Source organism: Pan troglodytes, chromosome 19 (assembly GCF_028858775.2).
Source record: "Pan troglodytes isolate AG18354 chromosome 19, NHGRI_mPanTro3-v2.0_pri, whole genome shotgun sequence".
Lineage (NCBI taxonomy): Eukaryota > Metazoa > Chordata > Mammalia > Primates > Hominidae > Pan > Pan troglodytes.
The window spans coordinates 53,215,364-53,241,312 of record NC_072417.2 but is presented as its reverse complement, the minus strand read 5'-3'; the positions used below and the strand labels follow the sequence as shown (position 1 = coordinate 53,241,312).

General features: G+C 41.1%; 2 pseudogenes across 1 annotated transcript in view; both read left to right on the top strand.

The window, feature by feature from the left end:
* CCDC144A (coiled-coil domain containing 144A) overlaps window positions 1–25,925 on the top strand; it is an 86,542-nt pseudogene extending 60,617 nt beyond the window's left edge. Inside the window, exon 4 of the transcript XR_008540303.2 lies at window positions 21,318–25,925. The product of XR_008540303.2 is annotated as a coiled-coil domain containing 144A, transcript variant X4 (transcript). The remainder of the gene's footprint in view (window positions 1–21,317) is intronic.
* LOC107966528 (E3 ubiquitin-protein ligase RNFT1-like) overlaps window positions 1–25,949 on the top strand; it is a 94,967-nt pseudogene that overhangs the window by 1,670 nt on the left and 67,348 nt on the right.

Genomic DNA, 25,949 nt, shown 5'->3' with positions numbered 1-25,949 from the left:
ACAAATTCCTTCTCATCAACTACTTAGATAGCTACTTGGTTTTCTTTCCAATAAGATAGAACTTTCTATGTTTCACTGTGAAACCAAAATAACTGCTATAAGGTTAATGAATAGGTTTGAATTCATTACAATCTCGGAAAAAAGAAGCACTTTCTCTGTCTACCTCTGTTTTAGAGATGAGTATGAGAAAACGAACATCTCTGTTTTAGGTAACGTCAGTTCAGAGACTGAGTTTACTACACGCTTCCTGACTGTTAAGTGATATATATCTCACTTTTCAAACCTAAAATAAAATTTAAATCATAAAAAGGAGTAAGAGAGTTTTGTTACTTTTTTTTTTTTTTTTCTGAGATGGAGTTTCGCTCTGTTGCCCAGGCTAGAGTGCAGTGACGCGATCTCGGCTCACCGCAAGCTCGGCCTCTCAGGTTCAAGCCATTCTCCTGCCTCAGCCTCCTGAGTAGCTGGGACTACAGGCGCCTGCTGCCACGCCTGGCTAATTTTTTGTATTTTTTTAGTAGAGATGGGGTTTCACCGTGTTAGCCAGGATGGTCTTGATCTCCTGACCTTGTGTTCTGCCTACCTCAGCATCTCAAAGTGCTGGGATTACAGACGTTACTTTTCTTTTAGTTTTAAATGGCTAAAAATATATTTAGTAATTGAAAGTTGCCTCAACACTTGTCCTATGAATGATTTGGATCTTTTCTATTTTGCTTTGAGCTACGTGGCTAGGACTTTCTAGAGAGTTAAAAAATAATAATACTAGGGACTTAGATGAACTTTCACAGACTCATTTAATACACTTTGTAGGACATTTGCAAATTCATAAGAGCAGGAAAAGAAATAGCGTTCGTTGTCAGCATTATCACAAATAATTATCCTTATGTGTGAACTTTGCATTGCATCTTTCTGTTTTCTCGATGTCCCTTGAGTGAAAGGGAAGGAGGATGTTGGTGTTTAATACAGAGCATACCTGTTTGAAAGTTGAATGTCTAGAAGTGAAATCAGTTCACACATTATAAGGTGGGGCATGTAATCGGAAGTCTAAAAGTGGTGTATATCCCAATTATGTTTTTTGTTGGTGCTGCCTCTATGGAGTGCAGGTAACCTGATGTGAATATTCACAGATAACTAGGAAGCCTGGATCACAAGGTGGCACATAAAGAAAGGCTATAGTGTCACCAGCTACCTTCAAAGGATTTGGAGAATTGAGCCAAGAATAGTAACTTTTATTTGGGGCTTAAATAGAAGGTAAAGAGAAGGTGGTTAGGGCACATGAGGCAAAACTAATAATGGATTACTGACTGGACATGGTCTGGAGATTCCACAGTTAAGATCTGGGGAGTGCTTGCAGTGAGCCAAGATGGTGCCACTGCACTCCAGCCTGGGCGACAGAGAGAGACTCCGTCTCAAAAAAAAAAAAGAAAAGATCTGGGGAGTAAATATGTATCGGAGAGTCTCAGATTTTCTGACAGGAAGATAGTATCCTTATAGGGTAGATGGAGAATATCATCCCATAGCTTATTTAATAATAAAGTTTGTATATTGTTTCAATTATAAAGTGTGAATATTTGAAGTTTATAAAATGTTATGGGAACCATGCAGATACATTAAACGCAGTGTTCAGAACTTGTAGGAATTACACTAGGTTGCTAAGACATAGATTAGTAGAGCTGGGATGAGACCTCAATAATTTTTATGTCTTTTGAAAGATTTTTTTGCCATTGGCACCATTCTGCTATTCTGCATAGTACAGTCTAAAACATATACTTATGTTTTGCTACTTTGAGAGATTTTGCTTTAATAATCTCAATAAAAACTTTGCGTATATATGATTCACTTTTTTAAAAACTCTGTATTTTGAAGGTTTTAGGTTTGCCATAAAATTTCAGTATTACAGGAGTTATAAGAATTTTCTTAAAATATCTGATTTTCTTCTCCTAATAATATCTTACACAACTGACTAAAAATATGAGATTATATGCAGCAATCCCCCCATTCCTGTCTTCTTATGACATATTCTTTTGGACATGCCATATTCAATTTTAATTTTCAGAAAACACTTTGGCATAATAGAAAATGAAAAATCTAAATTCAGAGTCTTGGATTCTTGGCTCAGCTCCATCTTAACTTTTTATTTGATAATTAAGTATTGTGTGTATTTATGGCATACAATATGATGTTTAGATACATGTATACATTGTGAAACATTTCTATCAGGTGAATTAACATATATCTTTCAACTCACATATTTATCACTACTTTATGGTGAGAGTGTTTAAAATATACTCCACAATTTTGAAATATATAATACATTATTATTAACTATAATTACCCTATTGCTCAAATAGATCACTAGGACTTATTTCTCCTATCTAGCTGAACCTCGTACCATTTAACAAATTAATCTTCTTTTTTCTGTCTATCCTTCCTCCTCCAGCCTCTGGTAACCATCATTCTACTCTTTACTTCTATGAGTCTGACATTTTTTACTTTTCACATGTAAGTGAGATCATGATGTATTTGTCTTTCTGTACCTGACTTATTTCACTTTACATAATATCCTCTAGATTTTTCTTTGTTTTCACAAATGACAGAATTTTATCCTTTTTAAAGGCTGAATAGTATTCCATTGTGTGTATACACTATAAATATGTGTATATAATTTTCTTTATCCATTCATCCCTTGATATGCACTTAGATTGTTTCCATATCTTGGCTATTGTGAATAATGCCGCAATGAATATGGAAGTGTTGATATCTAGTCAACATACTGATTTTAACTCGTTTGAGTATACACCCAGAAGTAGAATTTCTGGGCCATATAGTAATTATATATTTTTATTTTTGAGAAACCTCCCTTCTGTTTTCCATAATGGCTGCACTAATTTACATTCCCACCAACATTTTACAAGTGTTCTCTTTTCTTCAAATCCTCACCAACACTTGTCTTTCTTTTTTTTTGTAATAGCCATTCTAAAATGAGTAAGGTGAAATCTCATTTTAATTTGCATTTTCCTAATCAATGGTGATATTGAACACCTTTTAATATCTCTTCTGGCCATTTGTATGTCTTCTTTGGAGAAATATCTGTCCAGGTCTTTTGCCCATTTTTTAACAGGGTTATTTGTTTTATTGTTACTGAGTTGAATTTGTTGTATATTTTGTGTATTAGCTCTTTATCAGACATATGATTTGCAAATATTTTTTCTCAGTCCGTGAGTTGTCACTCTTCACTCTGTTGTTTTCTTTGCTGTATAGAAGCTCTTTAGTTTGATGTAATCTCATTTGTTGTATGTGCGTTTTTGGTCATATCTAAGAAATCATTGCCCAAACCAATATCATGGATCGGCTTTATCTTTTTATTAGCTGTTTAATCTCAGCTTCAGTTTCAAATTTAAGAAATGAAAAGCCTAACTGAAATGATCTCAAATATTTCTTACAACACTGAGATTCTTTGATTCAACAAATGTACTTTTTTATTAAAGAATATCTTCTCTTTTGGTAACTTGCATGAAGTGCTTAGGTATAAGTTCACTCTTCTTAGCTGAAATGTCATATTGAGTTTAGGTGTCTTAGACAACCACCCAATTGTTCCGTTTAGATGTTGTAGGACAGATTTCTGGCAAACTGTTTAGTATGGGGTTTATTATTACCCCGTGAACACTCAGATCGTTAGACATTTTGATGACAGGCAAGTTTGACTCTGGGGGTATAATTGAATTTTCAGTGAGCAATGTCAAAATAAATGTCTAACCACACCCTACAGTAGATTAACTGTTAAATTTTCAACAGTATCTTTTAAGCTTTTAAGTAAATAAAACAGAAAAGTCTTAGCCCTTCATTTAAATAGCTTTAAGATTTCAAATAGCTTGCTTTATTTAATGAAAGCTTCAACAACTTGAAATGACTCGTAGTTATCCTTTACCATCTACCAAAATGTTATTTCTTCCAGCTTTAACACTCTCTGTAACCGAGATTGGAAGTTAAAATGAGATAAAAACCAGTGAGTCAGAGCGAAGCTAAGTCATTAGAATAGCTTTTTCTCCTTTCTGTCAGCTGAACATGTGAATAATCACATGGAACCTAAGGGTATATAACCCGTATCACAGTGAATAATGAATGGTTTAGTTCCAATTAAGAAGTTTCCTTTTAAAAAAGAACAAATTTAATGGCCCTCATGCATAAATTAAAGTTAGTTTGAAAACATAGTGTGTTAAACAAATTTAAACTGCTTTTCCTTCACTTCTGAGGAGTTCCTGATATTGACTGGCCTTCCAGCTTTTAGAGCTTGCAGCTTCCTCTTGATGTAGTCAGCCATGAAATCTGCAACTGATGGATTCAAGATAGGATTTTGTTGTTGTTGTTGTGCTTGGTCTTATAATTACCTAAGATATATCTCTGGAAGTTTTCAGTATAAAATCCACAAGGTTTGAAGAACTCATTCTATTTTGCCTATTATTTTAAAATACCCTGGGTACCAAACATGCTCAAGTGACTGAATGGTGTCCAGGACAAAACCCAGCAGGTGTCCAAGCAATGGCCTCCTACCAGAGATCTTGTCAGCATGCCGCTCTGAGCACTGTGTGCCTTAGTGTCTTTCTGTCCTGATTTCAATGAAGTCGCCTATTTCTGTAAGAGTGAATCCATCATGTTTTATTTTTTTATTTTTTTGAGACAGGGTCTTGCTCTGTCGCCCAGGATGGAGTGCAGTGGCACGATCTTGGCTCACCTGCCACCTCTGCCTCCTGGGATCAAGCGATCCTCTCAGCTCAGCCTCCCAAATAGCTGGGACTACAGACATGCATGACCATGCCCAGATAATTTTTTTGAGAGATGAGGCCTCACTATATTTCTGAGGCTGGTCTTGAACTCCTGGGCTCAAGCAATCCTCCTGCCTCAGCCTCCCAAAGTGCTGGGAGTGAGGCCAGGTGTGAGACACCACATCCGGCCAAATCTATTGTTTTTACCCTCAGGGCTCTGAGGCCTCAGGAGACATGAGTTATTCAGGCCAGACAGTGAGTGAGGCTAGAATTCATAGTGGATTTTCAATACTTCACTAAGAAGCTTGGATTTCATTCAAGAGGTTGTGAAGAACAGCTGAAGAGAACTGTATTAACATTAATCTGAAGGTCTGTGCAAAGAAGTCAGAAAAGGAAAAGCTCCCAGAAAGAGAGACCAATTAAAAGATTATTACCATAGACTGTGGGAGAAAGCATAAGGAGCCAAAATAGGACAGTAGCATCGAGAATGGAAACGAAGGGACAGATGTGAAGGAGACACTTGGTGACAGAACTATCCCAGGATATATAAAGCATCTGCTTGCCCAAATCTTCAGTGTGTTCCAGTCCAGATCCTAGAGCTTTAGAAACTATGCAAACTAGCACCTTACCATATGCAATCCAACAAGCTCGTAGACTTTTAGTTGTTGTTTGCATTTACTGTTTTAAACAATTACATGATTTTTCCCAACTAAAGTTCTAATTACTTTACTGAACACTACATTGAATAATGATTCTCTAGCACAAATATCTTAGTTGATTTTTTATTCCCAGATCGTTTTACATTTGTAGATTTTAAACTATTTTACCATCTGCTGACCCATTATAAATCAAATGTTTTTTTTTTTTGAGACAAAGTTTCACTCTTGTTGCCCAGGCTGGAGTGCAATGGAACAATCTGGGTTCACCGCAACCTCTGCCTCCTGGGTTCAAGCGATTCTCCCGCTTCAGCCTCCCGAGTAGCTAGGATTACAGGCATGCATCACCATGCCTGGCTAATTTTGTATTTTTGGTAGAGACAAGGTTTCACTATGTTGGCCAGGCTGGTTTCCAACTCCTGACCTCAGGCAGTCCACCCGCCTCAGCCTCCCAAAGTGCTGGGATTACAGTCGTGTGCCACTGCGCCCAGCCTCAAATAAATAACTAATAAAGTAAATAATAGATGGCAAATATGATACTTAACAAAATGTCATGCTTTCTGTACTGTTGCTAACAATGTCCATTTCTCACATCAGTGCTTTATTTTCCTTTCATATTGGTTTAAAATATTTATTCTCACCGGGTGCAGTGGCTCACACCCGTAATCTCAGCACTTTGAGAGGCTGAAGTGGGAGGATTGCCTGACCTCAGGATTTCAAGACCAGCCTGGGAAACATAGAGAGACTTTGTAGTAAAAATTTAAAAAAATTAGCCAAGCATGGTGGTGCTGTACCTGTAGTCTCTGCTACATGGGAGGCTGAGACAAGAGGATTGATTAAGTCTGGGAAGTTGAGGCTGCAGTGAGCCATGATCACGCCACTGGGCTCCAGCCTGGGCAACGGAGCAAGACCTTGTCTCAAAAAAGAAAAAAAAATAAAAAAGAGTATCCTCTATATGAAAAGAAGAAAAAGAAAAGAAAAAAAATCAGGAGAAAAAGAAATATGACAAATCTATTAACAAATTACAACCAGATCACTAGGATTTAAGACAAATATACTAACATTAATGACTTGTTAATGCCATTATTTGCCACTATGTTCCTGATTTAAGAATTTGGGGCCTGGCGCAGTGACTCACGCCTGTAATCCCAGCACTTAGGGAGGCCGAGGCCGATGGATCACCTGAGGTCAGGAGTTCGACATCAGCCTGACCAACATGGAGAAACCCCATCTCTACTAAAAATACAAAATTAGCGGGACGTGGTGGTGCATGCCTGTAATCCCAGCTACTTAGGAGGCTGAGGCGGGAGAATCACTTCAACCCAGGAGGCGGAGGTTGCGGTGAGCCGAGATCACACTACTGCATTCCAGCCGGGGCAACAAGAGCGAAACTCCATCTCGAAAAAAAAAAAAAAAAAGAACTTGGATAGTAAACTGAGAACTAAGAATTAGGAACACTTAAAAATGGAGGTAGAAATGTGCAAACCTGGGTGATTTGTTCAGTTTTCCGGGAATGAAATTATTTAATACTATTATGTGATATCATGCTTGCTTTTTCCTCATTAATTAACTGAGGCTAATGACACCTACCTCCCAATGTTATTGTGAAGATTAAACCAAATAACTTTCTTTTTTTCTTTTTGAGATGGAGTTTTGCTCTTGTTGCCCAGGCTGGAGTACAATGGCGTAGTCTCGGCTCACTGCAACCTCCGCCTCCCAGGTTCAAGTGATTCTCCTGCCTCAGCCTCCTGAGTAGCTGGGATTACACGTGCCTGCCACAAAGCCCGGCTAATTTTTTGTATTTTTAGTAGAGACAGGGTTTCACCATGTTGGCCAGGCTGGTCTCGAACTCCTGGCCTCAGGTGATCCACCCACCTCCGCCTCCCCAAGTGCTGGGATTACAGGCATGAGCCACTGTACCTGGCCAATTATCTCTTAGAGTCTTTCACATAACTGCAACATGATGGTAGTTGGAAAAAGAGTCATCCAAAGCTCAACTAGAACGCACGTCCGAGGTGGCTTCTTCATTCATGTTGTCTTGTGTCTTAGTAGATGGAATAGCTACAAACTAGCCAGGAAACAATCTCTATCACTCTCCACGCAGCCTCTCTACAGGACTCACTTGGGCTTCCTCACACTATGATGCCTTCATGACACTTGGACCTCTGACACAGGGGGCTGCATTCCCCCAGAACACCCATTTCAAGAGCAAGTATTCCAAGAGGTTGGAAACAGAAGCTGTCAGTCCTTCTAAAGTCTGGAACTACCACAAGGTTACTTTTGCTGCATTCTATTGGGTAAGCAGACACTGGGCCACACAGATTCAAAGGGAGGGGAAATAAACTCTATGGGGAGAATGATAAAGATTTTTGCAGCCATTTTAAATTCATTACAATGACTATGAAACATTTCCTAGGTATATTAAGTGGAAAAAAAAAGGAGGTGAAAGAATGTATGTTTAGCTGAGCACGGTGGCTCATGCCTGTAATACTAGCACTTTAGGAGGCCAAGGCAGGTGGATCGCTTGAGGTCAGGAGTTCAAGACCAGCCTGGCCAATATGGTGAAGCCCCGTCTCTACTGAAGATACAAAAATTAGCCAGCAGTGGCTCACACCTCTAATCCCAGCACTTGGGGAGGCCGAAGTGGGTGGATCACCTGAGGTCAGAAGTTCGAGACCAGCCTGGCCAACATGGTGAAACCCTGTCTCAACTAAAAATACAAAAATTAGCCAGGCGTGGTGGTAGGCGTCTGTAATTCCAGCTACTCAGGAGGCTGAGGCAGGAGAATCACTTGAATCCGGGAGGCAGAGGTTGCAGTGATCTAAGATTGCACCACTGCACTCCAGCCTGGGCAACAAGACCAAAACTCCATCTCAAAAAAAAAAAAAATTAGCTGGGCGTGATGGTGCACACTTATGATTCCAGCTACTGGGGAGGCTAAGGTGGGGGTATCGCTTGAACCCAGGAGGAGGAGGTTGCAGTGAGCTGAGATTGTACCACTGCACTCCAGCCTGGGCAACAGAGTGATACTCCATCTGAAAAAAAAAAATTGTATTTAGTATGGTATATTTTCATTAAAAAAAAAGAGAGAGTTTTTTTTTTTTTTAAGATACAGAATCTCTCTTTGTTGCCCAGGCTGGAATGCAGTGGTGTGATCAGAGCTCACTGCAGCCTTGAACTCCTGGGCTCAAATAATCTTCCCACTTCAGTCCCTCCAGTATCTGGGACTGCAGGCACAAACCACCACACCCGTCTAATTTTTTAAAAATTTCTTGTAGAGGCAGGATCTCACTAGTTGCCTAGGCTGGTCTTGAACTCCTCGCCTCAAGGTCTTGAACTCCTCGCCTCAAGTGATCCTCCCGCCTCAGCCTCCCAAAGTGCTAGGATTACAAGCCTGAACCACACACCAGGCCAAAGGAGACTATTTTATTTAATTAATTTATTTTATTATTTTTTTTTTTTTCTTGAGACGGAGTCTTGCTCTCTTGCCAGGTTGGAGTGCAGTGGCATGATCTTGGTTCACTGCAACCTCTGCCTCCCAGGTTCAAGCCATTCTTCTGCCTCAGCTTCCCGAGTAGCTGGGACTGCAGGTGCACGCCACCACGCCAAGCTAATTTTTTTGTGTTTTAGTAGAGACGGGGTTTTCATCATGTTGGCCAGGATGGTCTCTATCTCCTGACCTCGTGATCTTCCCGCCTCGGCCTCCCAAAGTGCTGGGATTACAGGCATGAGCCACCACGCCTGGCCGATACTATCTTAAAATGTGTTAGTATATGCTCAGATAATATCAGCAATGATACATGTGAAGCTGGTGTTTTTAGGAAGGGGAATTAGATGACCGGGTGACAAAGATGGGAGGTGGAAACTTTCTATTGTATACTCTTTTTTATATGTCTTTCACTTTATATCATGTGCATCTATTACCTATTCAAATTCGACATCAATTTTTATAGAGACATAACATTTGCCACAATTTATGTCACAAATGAAATAAAAATATTGCTTGTGGTGGATAATCTGACAATGCTTAACATGGTCAATTAAAGAAATATCAGTTTGTTACCAGCTTTGTAGCTTCTTGATCTTCAGTGTGAAAAGCCTGTATAAAAGATCACTCTGTTAAAATGGAGCCAGTGGTCAGAGCGGCTACAATTGCATAATAGAACATAAAGCACCAACAAACACCAGCTCTTCAGGGAGGAACCACAGGGCTAATTTCCACATTCTTTACATTTCTTCGTTAGCATAATAGACAAATATTTAAACAATTCTTGCTCTAACAGGCACATGATTTTTCATTAGAAATCGCTGCAAAATGGCTAGGCGCGGTGGCTTATGCCTGTAATCCCAGCACTTTGGGAGGCCGAGGCGGGCAGATCACAAACTCAGGAGTTGGAGACCAGCCTGGCCAATATGGTGAAACCCTGTCTCTATCAAAAATACAAAAATTAGCCGGACCTGGTGGCAGGCACCTGTAGTCCCAGCTACTCGGGAGGCTGAGGCAGGAGAATCACTTGAACCCAGGGGGCAGAGGTTGCAGTGAGCCAAGATCGCACCACTGCACTGCAGCCTGGGTGACAGAGCAAGACCCTGTCTCAAAAAAAAAGAAAGAAAGAAAGAAAAAGGAAATGGTTGCAAAACTTCGTGTTTAACTATTAACTCAGATTTGATTAAGAGGAAAGAAAGGAAGAGAGAGGGAAGAAGAAAGTTTTGTTTCTATCTGTGAAGTATTTTAATGAAAATACTAGAGCTACAAACTAGATGTTTTACTTGGTGTGACTGTGAATGGTTTCTTAATTTTGAGCAACAGTAAGGCTTATTTGCAAATTATTGGCATCTCAGCTAGTATTACTAATTTTGGACACATTTAAAAAACAAGTATTAAGAGTCATTTTCCAGAAATTGTCAGATAACTACAACAGGACAGTAATGAGACTGAACTGATTACAAAAAATGCTCATTTTCAACAACTGCACTTTGGGCCCATCTGATAGTCTTCCTGTTAATGATGAATAGTTTAATTTCTTTTTCAAATAAATTGAGAGATCGAATTCTTTGTGACCTTTTTTTTCCTGAAATGCAATAAAAATGTCATGTTAAAATACAGGATTGCCAAGATTGAGACTAGCTTTTGAAAGGATACCAGTAACATTTTAGTTGCTAAGATTTCTTTTTATATATAGAAAATACTCCTGCTATTCTTAAGAAGTATTTTAAAGATCCCAGGACAGAATTTTGATTGTAGCTTTTATACAATGTTGCCATTATTTTCCATGATTCTATTGCCAAAAAGGAAGGTATAGCATATGAGTACTATAAGCAGCCTGTGAATATCTTTGCTTGCAACAGAATTTAGAAGAAATGATAAATGTGTGCCACTTAAAGGGTACTGTGAAAGAAAATTGCAATGTTTTAAGGCAAAATGGGTCCACTGAAATAAGAAAGCTTTAAGTTAAATGGGAAAATAAATAATGAAAGCCTCTCTTAATTTGCCATGATTCAGTATGGATAAGAAGTTAAATGTAGTAGACATATGTTGTGTTTTTCTGGCTGTCCAGCATTCTCCCCTTCCCCCTTCCTATCAGCAGCTCAATCTTCCCTTGGAAAGAATTTCCTGTTGTATGTTTTGTTAATGCATGGGCTATCCCTGGAACACAACTCCCAATGCTCATGCCCAATACAGAAGCAGAGGGCTAGGTCCTTCCTCCAGCTGACCTTTGGTGCCCCTGAGGAGGAGACACATGACCCAATTTGAGCAATAAACTGCTCCCTACCAGGATTTTGCATCTTGAGTGAGTGAACCAGACTGGGGCCACCTGGGAGTCAGATTGCTCCCAGCGGCAGGAGCGTGGTAGTGAGGCTGGGCAGTCTCTGCTGCCTCATCTCCATGGCGCCCCTGTATCCAACTGTATTCAAAGCTCTCCAGCCTTCTGTCATTTTGGTTAGTCTCTGATGCCTACCTGTGTTATTGAGATACAGGTTCTGTTGCATGTAACAGAAACCAAAAATAATGGATACTTAAGGCACAAGTTTATTTCTCTTTCACATAAAAGTTTGAACATAGGCATTTTAGGATGCTGTGGTCGATCTGGAACCCAGAATACTCTGTCTGCTTTGCCATCCCCAAGGTATGGACTTCCTCATGGTCCAAGATGGAGCTGCAGCCATCACATAAGTAATGGGAAAAAGGAAGAAGTATATACCTTCACCCTTCAAGGATAAGTTTAGGCTGGGTGCAGTGGCTGTCGCCTATAATCTCAGCACTTTGGGAAGCCGAGGTAGGTGGATTACTTGAGCTCAGGAATTCAAGAGCAATCTGGGCAACATGGTGAAACCCCATCTCTACTAAAAATACAAAAATCATCCAGGTGTGGTGGCACACAACTGTAACCCAGCTACTTGGAAGGCTAAGGCAGGAGAATCACTTGAACCTGGGAGGCAGAGGTTGCAGTGAGCCAAGATCACACCATGGCACTCCAGCCTGGGCGACAGAATGAGACTCTTATCTCAAAAAAAAAAAAAAAAAAAAAATAGCCAGGCATGGTGGCACACACTTGTAGTCCCAGCTACTTAGGAGGCTGAGGTGTGAGGATCGCTTGAGCTACAGGGTGGGGCAGAGGTTGCAGTCAGCTGAGACTGTGCCTCTGCACTCCAGCCTGGATGATGGAGTGAGACCCTGTCTCAAAAACAAAAAAAGGATAAGTGTGGGAAGTTGCACACATTACTTCTGTTTATATCCCACTGGCCAGAACTTAGTCACATGGCTAGACCTAGCTGCAAGGGAGGCTGGGGAAAGTGGTCTTATGTGCCAAGGGTTCTTACTGGAACATTTCTACTCTTTCCTGGGTAAAAAGGACAGAATAGAAATTAAATAACAGCTAGCACTCTCTCACAGACCTTTCATAAATACTTCTTAAGACAGCCAGAGATGGCTTCTGTTACTTCCAACCAAGAATCATGTCTGATTCAGTGAAAACACCCTAAATAGAATGACTCTTAGAGAGGCAGTATAATGGAGCAGTCTCTGGGATCACAATGCGCCCCAGAAACTGGGGCCGGGTGTGGTGGTTCACACCTGTAATCCCAACATTATTGGAGGCCAACGCAGGGGGATTCCCTTGAGCCCAGGAGCTCAAGGCTGCAGTGAACTATGATCGCCCCACTGCACTCACTCCAGCCTGGATAACAGAGCAAGACCTGGTCTCAAACAAAAAAGAAAAAAAGAAAAGAAAGAAAGAAAAGCAAAGAAACTGGAACTCATCCTTATCTTTTTTTTTCCTCCCATGTTCAATCAACGACCCAATCCTCTTTTTTTTTTTTTTTTTTTTTTTTTTTTTGAGACGGAGTCTCTCTCTGTCTCCCAGGTTGGAGTGCAGTGGTGCAATCTTGGCTCACTGCAAGCTCCGCCTCCCGAGTTCACGCCATTCTCCTGCCTCAGCCTCCCAGGTAGCTGAGACCACAGGCGCCCGCCACCATGCTCGGCCAATTTTTTGTATTTTTAGTAGAGACGGGGTTTCCCCGTGTTAGCCAGGATGGTCTCGATCTCCTGACCTCATGATCCGCCCTCCCCAGCCTCCCAAAGTGCTGGGAAATCCTCTTTATTCTATCCTTTGATAATTCACATTTCCACCCCTTTCACTTCATTGTCTTAAATTAAGCCTTTGCCATTCATTCCTCCCCACCCCACCCCTCCCATTCCGCTACTCGCCTGTAGAGAGCTAAAATCTAAATCCTCACAATGCTTTTTTAGTCTCCCTTCATAATGCTTCCATTAATTCTTAAGGATTCAATCCGAACTCTCTTGTGTGAAATTCAAGGCCCTTCACTACGTGGCCCTTTTAGTCTCATCTCTCGACATTCCCGTTGCCCATACTTGTGTGCCTATCACCTGGCATATTTCCCCATCTCTCTGACAGGCCTGCTTTGATAAGAACCCATCCTTGCTAACATGAAATATTCAGGTTTTCTGGCACTACCAGTGGTTCAGTGTGGTAGGGAAGGAGAATGCAGGGTAGAATGATGTCCAGACAGATGAGACGAGACTGCCTCACTTTTAAGGCGTATTTTATTTATTTAATTTTTTAAATTTCTGTATTTTTTGAGACAGAGTGTCACTATCACCCAGGCTGGAGTGCAGTGATGCAATCTCAGCTCACTGCAACCTCCACCTTCCAGGTTCAAGTGGTTCTCCTGCCTCAGCCTCCCAAGTAGCTGGGATTACAGGCACCCACCACCACGCCCAGCTAATTTTTGTATTTTTAGTAGAGACAGGGTCTGGCCATATTGGCCAGGCTGGTCTCGAACTCCTGGCCTCAAGTGATCTGCCCACCTCGGCCTCCCAAAGTGCTAGGATTACAGGCGTGAGCCATCGTGCCCGCCCTTTAAGGGGCATTTTATGAATGAGAGATGCACAGTGACCAGAGTATTATTCATGCTCATTTCTACACTGAGTACTAAATACTGTGCCAGATACCAACAACAATTAAACACCAGGAAAATGACAGGTCACTTGAAATCATGGAGACAACCGTGCATTATCATGTGCTCTGGTCTACATACATTTCAACATTCTTTTCTTTTTTCAACTTTTATTTTGAATACCAGGGGAACATGTGCAGGTTTAGTTACCTTGGTATATTGTGTGATGCTGAGGTTTGGGGTATGATTGATCCCATCACCCATATAATGAACATAGTATCCTATAGGTAGTTTTTCAGCTCCTGCCCTGCTCCCTCCCACCACCCAACAGTCTCCAGTGTCTATTGTTTCCATTTATTTATTTATTTATTTATTTAATGTATTTATTTATTTGAGACAGAGTCTCTCTCTTCACCCAGGCTAGAGTGCAGTGGTGCGATCTTGGCTCACTGCAACCTCCACCTCCCTGGTTCAAGCAATTCTCGTGCCTCAGCCACCCGAGTAGCTGGGGCTACAGGCACACATCACCACCCCTGGCTAATTTTTGTATTTTTTGTAGAGACGGTGTTTCACCATGTTGGCCAGGCTGGTCTTGAACTCCTGACCTCAGGTGATCTGACCACCTTGGCCTCCCAAAGTGTTGGGATTACAGGTGAGAGCCACTGCCTGGCCTATTGTTCTCATCTTTATGTCCATGTGTATCCAATGCTCAGTTTCCACTTACAAGTGAGAGCATGTGGTATTTGGTTTTTTGTTCCTGCCTTGATTTGCTTAGGATGATGACCTCCAGCTGCATCCATGCTGCTGGAAAGGACATGATTTCATTCTTTTTTATGGCTGTGTAGTAGTGAATGGAGTATACGTACCACATGTTCTTTACCTAATCCGTCATAGGTGGGCACCTAGGTTGATTCCATGTCTTTGATATTGTGAATAGTGCTGCAGTGAACATAGGAGCACATGTGTCTTTTTGGTGGAATGATTTATTTTCCTTTAGGTGTGTATCTAGCAATGGTATTGCTGAGTCAAATGGTAGCTCTGTTTTAAGTTCTTTGAGAAATCTTCAAACTGCTTTCCACAGAGGTTGAATTAATTTACGTTCCCACCAACAGTGTATAAGCATTCCCTTTTCTCTACAGCCTTGCCAGCATCTTTTTTTTTTTTTTTTTTTTTTTTTTTTTGAGACTGAGTCTCACTCTGTCACCCAGGCTGAAGTGCAGTGGTGCAATCTCAGCTTACTGCAACCTCTGCCACCGTGGTTCAAGCAATTCTCCTGCCTCAGCCTCCCGAGTAGCTGGGACTACAGGTGCACGCCACCATGCCTGGCTAATGTTTGGTATTTTAGTAGAGACGGCATTTCACCATGTTGTCCAGGCTGGTCTCAAACTCCTGAACTCAGGCAATCTGCCTACCCCAGTCTCCCAAAGTGCTGGGATTACAGGTGTGAGCCACTGCGCCCTGCCTGCCAGCATTTATTATTTTTTGACTTTTTCGTAATAGCCATTCTGGGATAAGCATGGTGGCTCATGCCTGTAATCCCAGCACTTTGGGAGGCCGAGGTGGGTGGATGGCTTGAGCTCAGGGGTTCAAGACCAGCCTGGGCAACATGGCAAGATCCCATCTCTAAAAAATACAAAAATTAGCTGGGCATGGTGTCACATGCCTGTAAGTCCCAGCTACAAGCAGCTGACATGGGAGGATCGCTGGAGCCCAGGAGGTTGAGGTTGCAGTGAGCCATGTTCACACCACCGTACTCCAGCCTGGGTGACAAAGCCTGGGAGACCCTGTCTCAAAAAAAAATTAATAATAAAAATAATAATAATAATAGCCATTCTGACTGGTATGAGATGGTATCTCATTGTGTCTTTGATTTGCTTCTTTAATGATTAGTGACGTTGAACATTTTTTCATATGTTGGCTGCTACATTTCAACATTCTTTAATAATTTAACTCAACATAAGTCATCTATATGAGCTGAAATTACTATACCATCATATAGTCAGAGGTTATAGATAAATGCATGAAGATCATTTTTGCCTTGTCAAAATACTGTACCATATACAGTTATCAATAAAGTGAGCAATGTAATAGTAAATCATTATACTCTCATAACATAAAAGAAAGAAAATACAGTTAATATGTACAAATAATATTAATGCTGACTATGTAATGAAGCCATGTTTTCTTATCAGGATGATCATGAATAAAATGAAATGACAGTGCAAAGACATTTATTACATAATTTTCTACAGTAGAATAAATTCCTATATGTAACAGAAGGTCAGATGAAATTAAATTAAACTGAAAGGAAAATACTTGAATTAGACCAAATAAAGAAGTTTCTGATGAAAAATTGTTATAGGAATGGTTTACTGAGCTTGTTATAGACTCACTGGAATGGACAATTACCTGTCTAGCATAACTTAATTATGGTTCTGCCTAGAGGCATGAGGCTGAGTTGACAACTTCTGCACTAGGATTTTATAGTTTTATTGAAAAAAATATAAAACCTGCACAGTTTTTAATTTAACCTTTGTTTTTTTCTTTTTTGAGATGGAGGTATGCTCTTGTTTCCCAGGCTGGAGTGCAATGTCACAATCTTGGCTCACTGCAACCTCTGCCTCCCAGACTGAAGCAATTCTCCTGCCTCAGCCTCCTGAGTAGCTGGTATTACAGGTGCCCACCACCACACTTGGCTAATTTTTGTATTTTTAGTAGAGACGGGGTTTCACCATGTTGACCAGGCTGGTCTTGAACTCCTGACCTCAGGTGATCCATCCACCTCGGCCTCCCAAAATTCTGGGATTACAGGCATGAGCTACCTCACCCAGCTGATCTCAGTCTTTTTTTATGGCTGCATGGTATTCCAAGGCATATATGTACCACATATTCTTTATCCAGTCTATTACTGATGGGCATTTAGGTTGATTCCATGTCTTTGCTATGGTGAATAGTGCTGCAATGAACATATGCATGCACGTGTCTTTATAATGGAATGATTTATATTTTGGGGGGGTATACACCTAATAATAGGATTGCTGAGTCAAATAGTATTTCTGTTTTTAGGTCTTTGAGGAATCATCACACTGTCTTCCAACAATGGTTGATCTAATTTACACTCCTACATTTATTATTATTATTTTTTAGACAGGTCTCACTCTGCCCAGGCTGAAGTACAGTGGCATGATCTTGGTTCACTGCAGCCAAAACCTCCTGGCTCAAGTGATCCTCCTGTCTCAGCCTCCCAAAGTGCTGGGATTACAGGTGTGAGCCACCATGCCTGGCACATATCTTTCTTTCTCTTTCTTTCTTTCTTTCTTTCTTTCTTTCTCTTTCTTTCTTTCTTTCTTTCTTTCTTTCTTTCTTTCCTTTCCTTTCCTTTCTTTTTTCCTTTCTTTCTTTTTTTTCTTTCTCTCTCTCTCTCTCTTTTTTTGGATATGGAGTCTCACTCTGTACCCTGTCTGGAGTGCAGTGGTGTGATCTCGGCTCACTGCAACCTCCACTTCCCAGACTCAAGCAACACTCCTGCCTCAGCCTCTTGAGTAGCTAGGATTACAGGCGTGTGCCACCATGCCCGGCTAATTTTTGTAATTTTAGTAGAGGTGGCATTTCACCATATTGGCCAGGCTGATCTCGAACTCCTGGTCTCAGGTGATCTGCCTGCCTCAACCTCCCAAAGTGCTGGGATTACAGGTGTGAGCCATGGTGCCCGGCTCCACATATTTGCTTTCTTGAGTGAGTGACAAAGGATTAGATCCAAAACACACTTTAGGATTATACCTATCCTAGGTACAAACTTACATAAAAATCATTCTTTATGTATATTGTAGCAGGAAAAAAAGAGTCGAAAACTACTGTTGCAGAGACAGGACATAGACCTGATAAATAAATAAGAGTGGGGATCATAAATATTGTCTGAAGCCTTTTGGGAACAACTAGATAAGCAAATGTAGCCAGTCAGAATAGTGGACATTTGTAATTTGCCTCTAAAGCATTTATTATTCCCTTTCTGAGTCACACCAAGGGTTACTGCATATAGCTGCACAGGTTGTGCACTGCACAACTCCAAGGGATGCCAATCACATTGCAGACTATGTGAATGGTGACCTTGGACTTGTGCAGTGCACAGTCTGTACTACATTCCCAGTGATCTGGTCACAGCCCTAATTTTCCTTTGGGATCCACTGCTCACACTCTCACAGTCAACACAATCTGATAGGATACTACCACTGGCCCTTTATAACACATGACTAGGCCTAATGCATCCCATTCCTCTGGCCTCTGGGTTAGTGATGGTCACATGAACTAAACCTAAACTAATCCACTCAATTGAATCACAGAACTCTTAATGTGATTGTACAGCCTTATGACATAATATTCCAAATAAAGACTGATTTTTTTTTTTACACTAACAGTACCTAATGAAGACAGCAACTGTATTAGTCCATTTTCATACTGCTATAAAGAAATATCCAAGACTGGGTAATCTATAAAGGAAAGAGATTTAATTGACCCACAGTTCTGCATGGCTGGGGATGCCTCAGGAAACTTACAATCATGGCAGAAGGGAAAGCAGGCACATCTTACGTTGCGGCAGGAGAGAGGAAGCGAAGAGCAAAGAGTCCCTTATAAAACCATCAGTTCTTGGGAGAACTCACTCACTATCACGAGAACAGCATGGGGGAAACCACCCCCCTGATCCAATCACCTCCCACCAGGCCCTTCCCTCAACACCTGGGGATTACAATTCAAGATGAGATTTGGGTTGGGACACAGAGCCAAACCATATCAGCAACTATCAATTAAGTGTGTCAACATGAAGAACTTATGTTTTTCTCCAAGCAATGATAGTGGCATCTTAACCAACTTAGCCACTCTCTTATCTGGTCTCTGGTGCTCAGTTGATGCCATTGAGATGGAGCTGCAATGGGTCTAGTAAATATAGTCTTCGAAAAAAGGTTTTCTCTGACCAAAACAGAAACTGAACTACAAGAATCACCATAATCTCTAAGTAACTAGCCAAGGCTAGAACAGAATAGGCCACGATGTATTGGGAGGTGGTGCATTCCCATCACTGCAGGTGATCAAACTCATGCTGGGCAATCACTCATAAAACACATAGTCAAGGAGATACAAATGTCCACTGGGGGCCTAAACTATTGTATTGCCAAGATGATGCCTGCCATGTGGGCTTTTAAAATAGTAAAGATATTCAAACATATGCATATAAACAGAAACATGATATTCTAGGAATTAAATTGACTGTGTTGTATAGATTTGCCTCCAACATTTTTGGAAGCACAAGAGTGTGACGATGCTTTCCCTTGCAGGGAAACTGAATTGTGATACCAGTATGTCAAGATTATCAACCAGATTCCAGGATGGTTTTCTTCACAATTTTGTTGAGATAGTCTATTTCTTCGTGCATTACGTTATTTTTATGTCACTAATTTAAAATTTTAAGAAGCCTCTTCCCATATATTTTCCCCTTATAGCCATCGGAAAAGCACATACACAACACAGTGACTAATTTTTGTTGTCATTTATGCCTTTCACTTCACCAATTTGTTTACAGATTTATGGTTCATTGACTTTCACAGTTGGAAAATTAATGCTAAATCAATACTTTGTATAAATTTATTATGATTTTACTGTAAGTTATTTTGCAATAGATTGCTTAACTGACATGGTGTAAAATGCTATTGTATATAAATGAAAACATTAAGCAAGTTGAAGGCATAAAATCAGCTAGCACCCTAATATAGTAGCTTTTGAGTGTTAAATTGTATTTTTTAACGTTACAGATATCATAAGTGTACAGCTTAATGAATTTTCACAAACTGAACATATTCTCAGCCAGATCAAGACACAGAATGTCACTAGCTCCCCAAAAGCCAGCCTCATATTTGCTCTTAGTCACTAGCCACGCCCCCTAAGTCCATATCCTGACTTCTAATTGATAGGTTAGTTTTGCCTGCAGTAAACTTTATGTAAATGGGATAGTACATTAGGACCTTTGTGAATGACTTCTCCTACTCAATTTAGGTTTGTGAAATGTAGCCATGCTTTTGCATGTAGCTTGTTCCTTCTCATTGTTGTAGACTATTCCATTGCTTGATGTACCACAATTTATTTATCCACACTACTGTTAATTGAACATTTAGTTAGTTGGTTAGATTTTGACTATTACAAAAAGTGCTGCTGGCCGGGCGTGGTGGCTCATGCCTGTAATCCCAACACTTTGGGAGGTCGAGGCAGGTGGATCACTTGAGGTCAAAAGTTCAAGACCAGCCTGCCCAACATGGAGAAACCCTGTCTCTACTAAAAATACAAAAATTTGCCAGGCATGGTGGCACACACCTATAATCCCAAATACTGCGGAGGCTAAGACAGGAGAATCATTTGAACCCAGGAGGCAGAGGTTGCAGCGAGCCAAGATCTTGCCACTGCACTCCAGCCTGGGTGACAGAGCAAGACTCTGTCTCCAAAAAAAAAAAAAAAAAATAGTGCTACCATGAACATTCTAGAACATACCTTTTACTGAATATAAGTATGCATTTATGTTGGGCATATACCAAAGTACTGTTTTAATCCTCCAGCGGTATGGTTAAAATGTCTACCTGTTATCTAATGTGTGCTCAGCCTCATGAACAATGACATATTTTTTCTAGTCATGATGTTAAGAAGGCAGCTTACAGTTTTTCTGGTACAAGAAAGATATGATATTTCAAAACATCCTAGTAAAACATTTGGAATGTATTTAGATCTTCATATACTTAAAGCCTTAACTCAGAAGTGTAAAAGACTAACTTTTATTTTTATATCACCACACTTAATTTCTATTTTGAGTCCCCATTCTGCCCAATGGCAGAAACTTAATCTGAGTGAATGCAGAATGCCTCCTCCTGCCTTTCCTCACTGCACCTAAGTTCCAGAGGCCAACGTGATGCTGGGGCTACTAGTTGCCATTTATCTGGGCCACCATGTGCTGAGACCCCACCTGGCTCCTGGGGAGCCTTCCTGCTGGCTCCTGGGGAGTCCTCCCGGTCCTGGCTGCAGGGCCTCTTCAGATCTGCTGGTCCCTTTGCTGGGGCAGGGTGGGCAGGCAGCCTCTGCGCCCTCTCTCAGGGGTGTGGCCTGCACGCTGCATGTCCACGCTCGTGTACTCTCTTCCTTTGCGCCCACGTCTTGCTGGGTCCAGAGACACCCCTCAGTCCAGATCGGAGTAGGTAGCCTGGATCTCCATCTGTTCCTCCAAATCACTGTTGATGGCATGAACTTTATACCATGAATCTTCTAGGCCTTGGGTATGTGAAACTCAGAAGCCCAGGTTGGTTCTTATAACACAGAAGATTTTCACCTCTATCATCCTTTCCTTGAAGCTGTGAATGCTGATGGCTACAGGGGAATGGAGGTGTAGACGGAAGAGAATATCGTTCCATCACTTAAATATACCTTTTTCTTTTTCTTTTTTTTTTCTTAGATGGAGTCTTGCTCTGTCTCCCAGGCTGGAGTGCAGCGGCTTGATCTTGGCTATTGGCAACGTCCACCTCCCGGGTTCAAGTGATTCTCCTGCCTCAGCCTCCTGCGTAGCTGGGATTACAGGTGCCAGCCACCACGCCCCACTAATTTTTTTTGTATTTTTAGTAGAGATGGGGTTTTGCAATTTTGGCCAGTCTGGTCTCAAACTCCTGACCTAAGGTGATCGGCCCACCTTAGCCTCCCAAAGTGCTGGGATTACAGGAGTGACCCACCGCACCCAGCCCTTTCATTCTGTGACTTCTTTGAACTCCTTTCATAATTGCTTAATTAATTTTTTTTTTTTTTTGAGACAGGGTTTCACTCTGCCACTCAGGCTGAAGTACAGTAGTGTGATCTCGGTTCACTGCAACTTCTGCCTCCCAGGCTCAAGCCATCCTCCCACCTTAGCCTCCCAAGTAGCTGGGACTACAGGTGTGCACCCTCGCGCCCAGCTAATTTTTGTATTTTCTGTAGAGATGGGATTTCACCATGTTGCCCAGGCTGGTCTTGAACTCTTTAGCTCAAGTGATCTGCCCGCCTTGGCCCCCAAAGTCCTGGGATTACATCAGTGAACCACTGCGCCCGGCCATAACCCTTAACTTAAAAAATAAACAAACAAAAACCTTTTCACAATACTACTTCAAGTTTGCCATGATTGCAACTTGATTTACCTCAGATTGAATTCAGTGTAGTCTTTGGTAAAATTCACAGCCCTTTGTTATTTCTAAAATAGTTTCAAAATTCTAGAGAAAAGAAAATTCAAGAATAACAAACTATGATTAGTTTCCATGTATTAAGCACAGTTTATGCCAGGTGCATTGCTATCAACCCTATATATATATTCTTATTTAATGCTTACAGCAACCCAGTGAAGGAAGGCATTAGCTCCTCGGTTTTTTTGCTTGTTTGTTTGTTTTTGAGATGGAGTCTCATTTTGTCGCCCAGGCTAGAGTGCAGCGGCATGATCTCGGCTCACTGCAACCTCTGCCTCCTGAGTTCAAGTGATTCTCCTGCCTCAGCTTCCCAAGTAACTGGGATTACACGTGTCTGCCACCACACCCGGCTAATTTTTTGTACTTTTAGTAGAGACGGGGTTTCACCATGTTGACCCAGCTGGTCTTGAAATCCTGAACTCAGATGGTCCACCTGCCTCGGCCTCCCAAAGTGCTGGGATTACAGGCGTGAGCCATGGTGCCCGGCCTATCTCCTCATTTTATATATGAGAAAACTGAGGCACAAATAGGTGAACTGGCTTGCCTGAGGTCACAGAACTACGCTGTGAACCCATGCAGCCAACAACTTGCTGTGAACCAAGAGTCAATGTGAATAACCACCATGTTACAGGACCTCAATGCAGAGAAAGAACAGGATCTGGCAACTTTGTTATTACTTTCTCCTTTAAAACATTAAAATCCAAGAAGAAGAGCCCTTTCAGACAAAAAAACTGATAGCTCCTTCCTACTGCTTTCTGAATCTTGGTTCCCACAAATTAAATAAACTAGGCTCTATTGTGTAAATAGCAGAGTGAACTCATTTAATTATCTGTTACAATTTCTAAGGTCAATTTGCAACATCTAACATTATATACAAGCAGGCAGTCATTGAAAATGTTTGCAGAAGGCTTATGAACTAAAGTTGATAAAAAGTATTAAACAATTTGTGGACACACACACACATATATCCACCCTACATAGCAGACAATCCCAAGTGCTACAGTGCTTGAGCAAATATCTTTAATGAAACTTAAGTTGAGTTAATGCCTTCCAAAATAAAAGCAGCTGCTTGTTTTAATATTATCAATGAGAAAGCTGTGATCTAAACTCATCGGGTGGAATTAAAAGTCATTTTTATTTCACTACTTTAATCCCTAGTCCTGAAATAAGGGAACAAGCCCCACAGTGTTACATTTCATTTCCTAGTAACTAAAGGAATGTATACTCATAACAAAACTTTCTAACCTTACGGAAAGACACAATAGAGAAAATGAAAGTTCCCCAGAAAATTTTATCTCCAGAGATTATCATTATCGACAATTTTTACTTCTTCAGATTTTTTTCTATTCATATATGAGGTCAGTCTCTATCTGCAGATATAGATTTTATAAAACACAATAACAACTCCAAAAGCCTTAGAGAGCAATGGAGAACTTCATTGCAGCTTTGAGAAAATGAATAACTGAAAATTACATTGCATGTCACAATAAAACTTCCAAAATGTCCACGTTAGCCATTTTCCCTCTATCTCACAAAACTGCCCTTTCTCTCTTTCTTCCTCCAAACTCATAGCTACATTGTCTCAAACCTACTTCCTCTTGTTTCTTTTCCTTTTATGTTTTCCTATTCATAAGTAAAGCAGTCTATAGGCATTTTCAGTTTTCAGCCTAAGTGACCTCATGGTTGGACAATTCGTCAAGTAAATGAAGACTGCTTCCCCCTGAGAAAGGTCCCCCAAGGGAGGACAGAAACAGCAACAGAAAACACTCATAATTTAATGTTATTGTCCTTTTCACACATATGTAGCTATGTCTATTATATTTTATTTTACTTTATTTTATTTTAATTTTTTGAGACAGAGTTTTGCTCTGTCACCCAGGCTGGAATGCAGTGGTGCGGTCTCAGCTCAGTGTGACCTCTGCATCCCAGGTTCAAGCAATTCTTCTGCCTCAGCCTCCCGAGTATCTGGGATTATAGACGTGCACCACCATGCCTAGCTAATTTTTGTATTTTTAGTACAGATGAGGTTTCACCATGTTGGCCAGGCTGGTCTTGAACTCCTGACCTCAGGTGATCCACCTGCCTCAACCTCCCAAAGTGCTGGGATTACAGTACTTTTACAGCATGAGCTGCCATGCCCAGCGTATTTTATTTTATTTTGTTTTATTTTATTTAGAGACAGTCTTGCTCTATCCCCAAGGCTGGAGTGCAGTGGCGTGATCGTAGCTCACTTGGCTAATTTTTAAACTTTTTGTAGATATGGGGTCTGGGTATGTTGCCCAGCCTGATCTTGAACTCCTAGGCTTAAGTGATCCTCCTGCCCTGACCTCCCAAAGTGCTGGGATTACAGGCGTGAGCCATCCTGCCCAGCCTGTATCTATTATATAAGTTGGTTTTTTTGATTACTTTAATGCAAATGAGATTATACCAAACTCTCTTCTTTGTCACTTCCTATTTTCATGTAATTTATGTTAGACATCTGTCGATGTCAGTATAAATAGATCTAGATCTTTTTTATAGTTGTATAGCTTTCATTACATGGATGTTTCACAGTGTATTTAGCTAACTACCTATTGTTGGACATTTGGTTATTTCCAAATTTTTGCTATTTTATATAATGCTGCACTTATATAAAATATAGTTCTATATAATTATGTTTAATTATATACTACCACTATATCTGACAATTGACTTGTATCAAGAATATACAGAGAATTGTTACAAGTTGCCAGGCAGAGTGGCTCATGTCTGTAATCCCAGCGCTTTGGGAGGCCAAGGTGGGCAGATCTCTTGAGCCCAGGAGTTGGAGACCAGCCTGGGCAACATGGGGAGACCCCGTCTCTACAAAAATACAAAAATTAGCCAGGCATAGGGGCACACATCTGTAGTTCCAGCTACTTAAGAGGCTGAGGTGGGAAGACTGCTTGAGCCCAGGAAGTAGAGGCTGCAGTGAGCCAAGATCACACCACGGCACTCCAGCCAGCGTGTCAAAGGCCCTGTCTTAAAAAAAAAAGGAAGAAGGGGGGGCGGCAAATAAGTAGAGTATAAGCCACCTCATCCAACCTTATTGGAATCAGTAGTTGACTGGTTGATCAGTTCAAGCAAGGAATCATAAAAATTGATGCATGTGCTGGGCATGGTGGCTCACGCCTGCAATCCCCGCACTTTGCAAGACCGAGGCGGGCCGATCACCTGAGGTTAGGAGTTCGAGACCAGCCTCGCCAACATGGTGAAACCCTGTCTCTACTACAAATACAAAAGTTAGCCATGCATGGTGGCACATGTCTGTAATCCCAGCTATTCAGGAGGCTGAGGCAAAAAAAAAGAAGAAATGCTATGTGAAGCCTTTTTATAAGGGCATTAATTTCATTCACGAGGGCAGAGCACTCATGACCTAATCACCACCTTGAAGGCCTCACTTCTTAACATCATCGCATTAGGTCTTAGGTTATAACATGAATTTTGGAGGACTCAAGGAAAAAAAAGGTGAAAGACAACCCACAGAATGGGAGAAAATACTTGCAAATCATATACAAAGTAGACCCACTTTATTTGTGGAAAATGTGTAGCTGGACACCGTGGCTCATGCCTGTAACCCCAGAACTTTGGAAGGCTGAGGTGGGAGGATCACTTGAGCTCAGGAGCTCAAGACTAACCTGGGCAACATAGAGAGACCCTATCTCTAAAATAAATAAATAAAATTACCCAGATGTGGTGACATGTGCCTGTGGTCTCAGCTACTTGGGAGGTTGAGGTGGGAGAATCACGTGAGCCCAGGAGGCTGAGGCTGCAGTGACCCAAGATCGCATTAATGTACCCAACCTGGGCAATAGACCGAGACCCTATCTCAAAAAATATATAGATAGATATAGATAGAGATA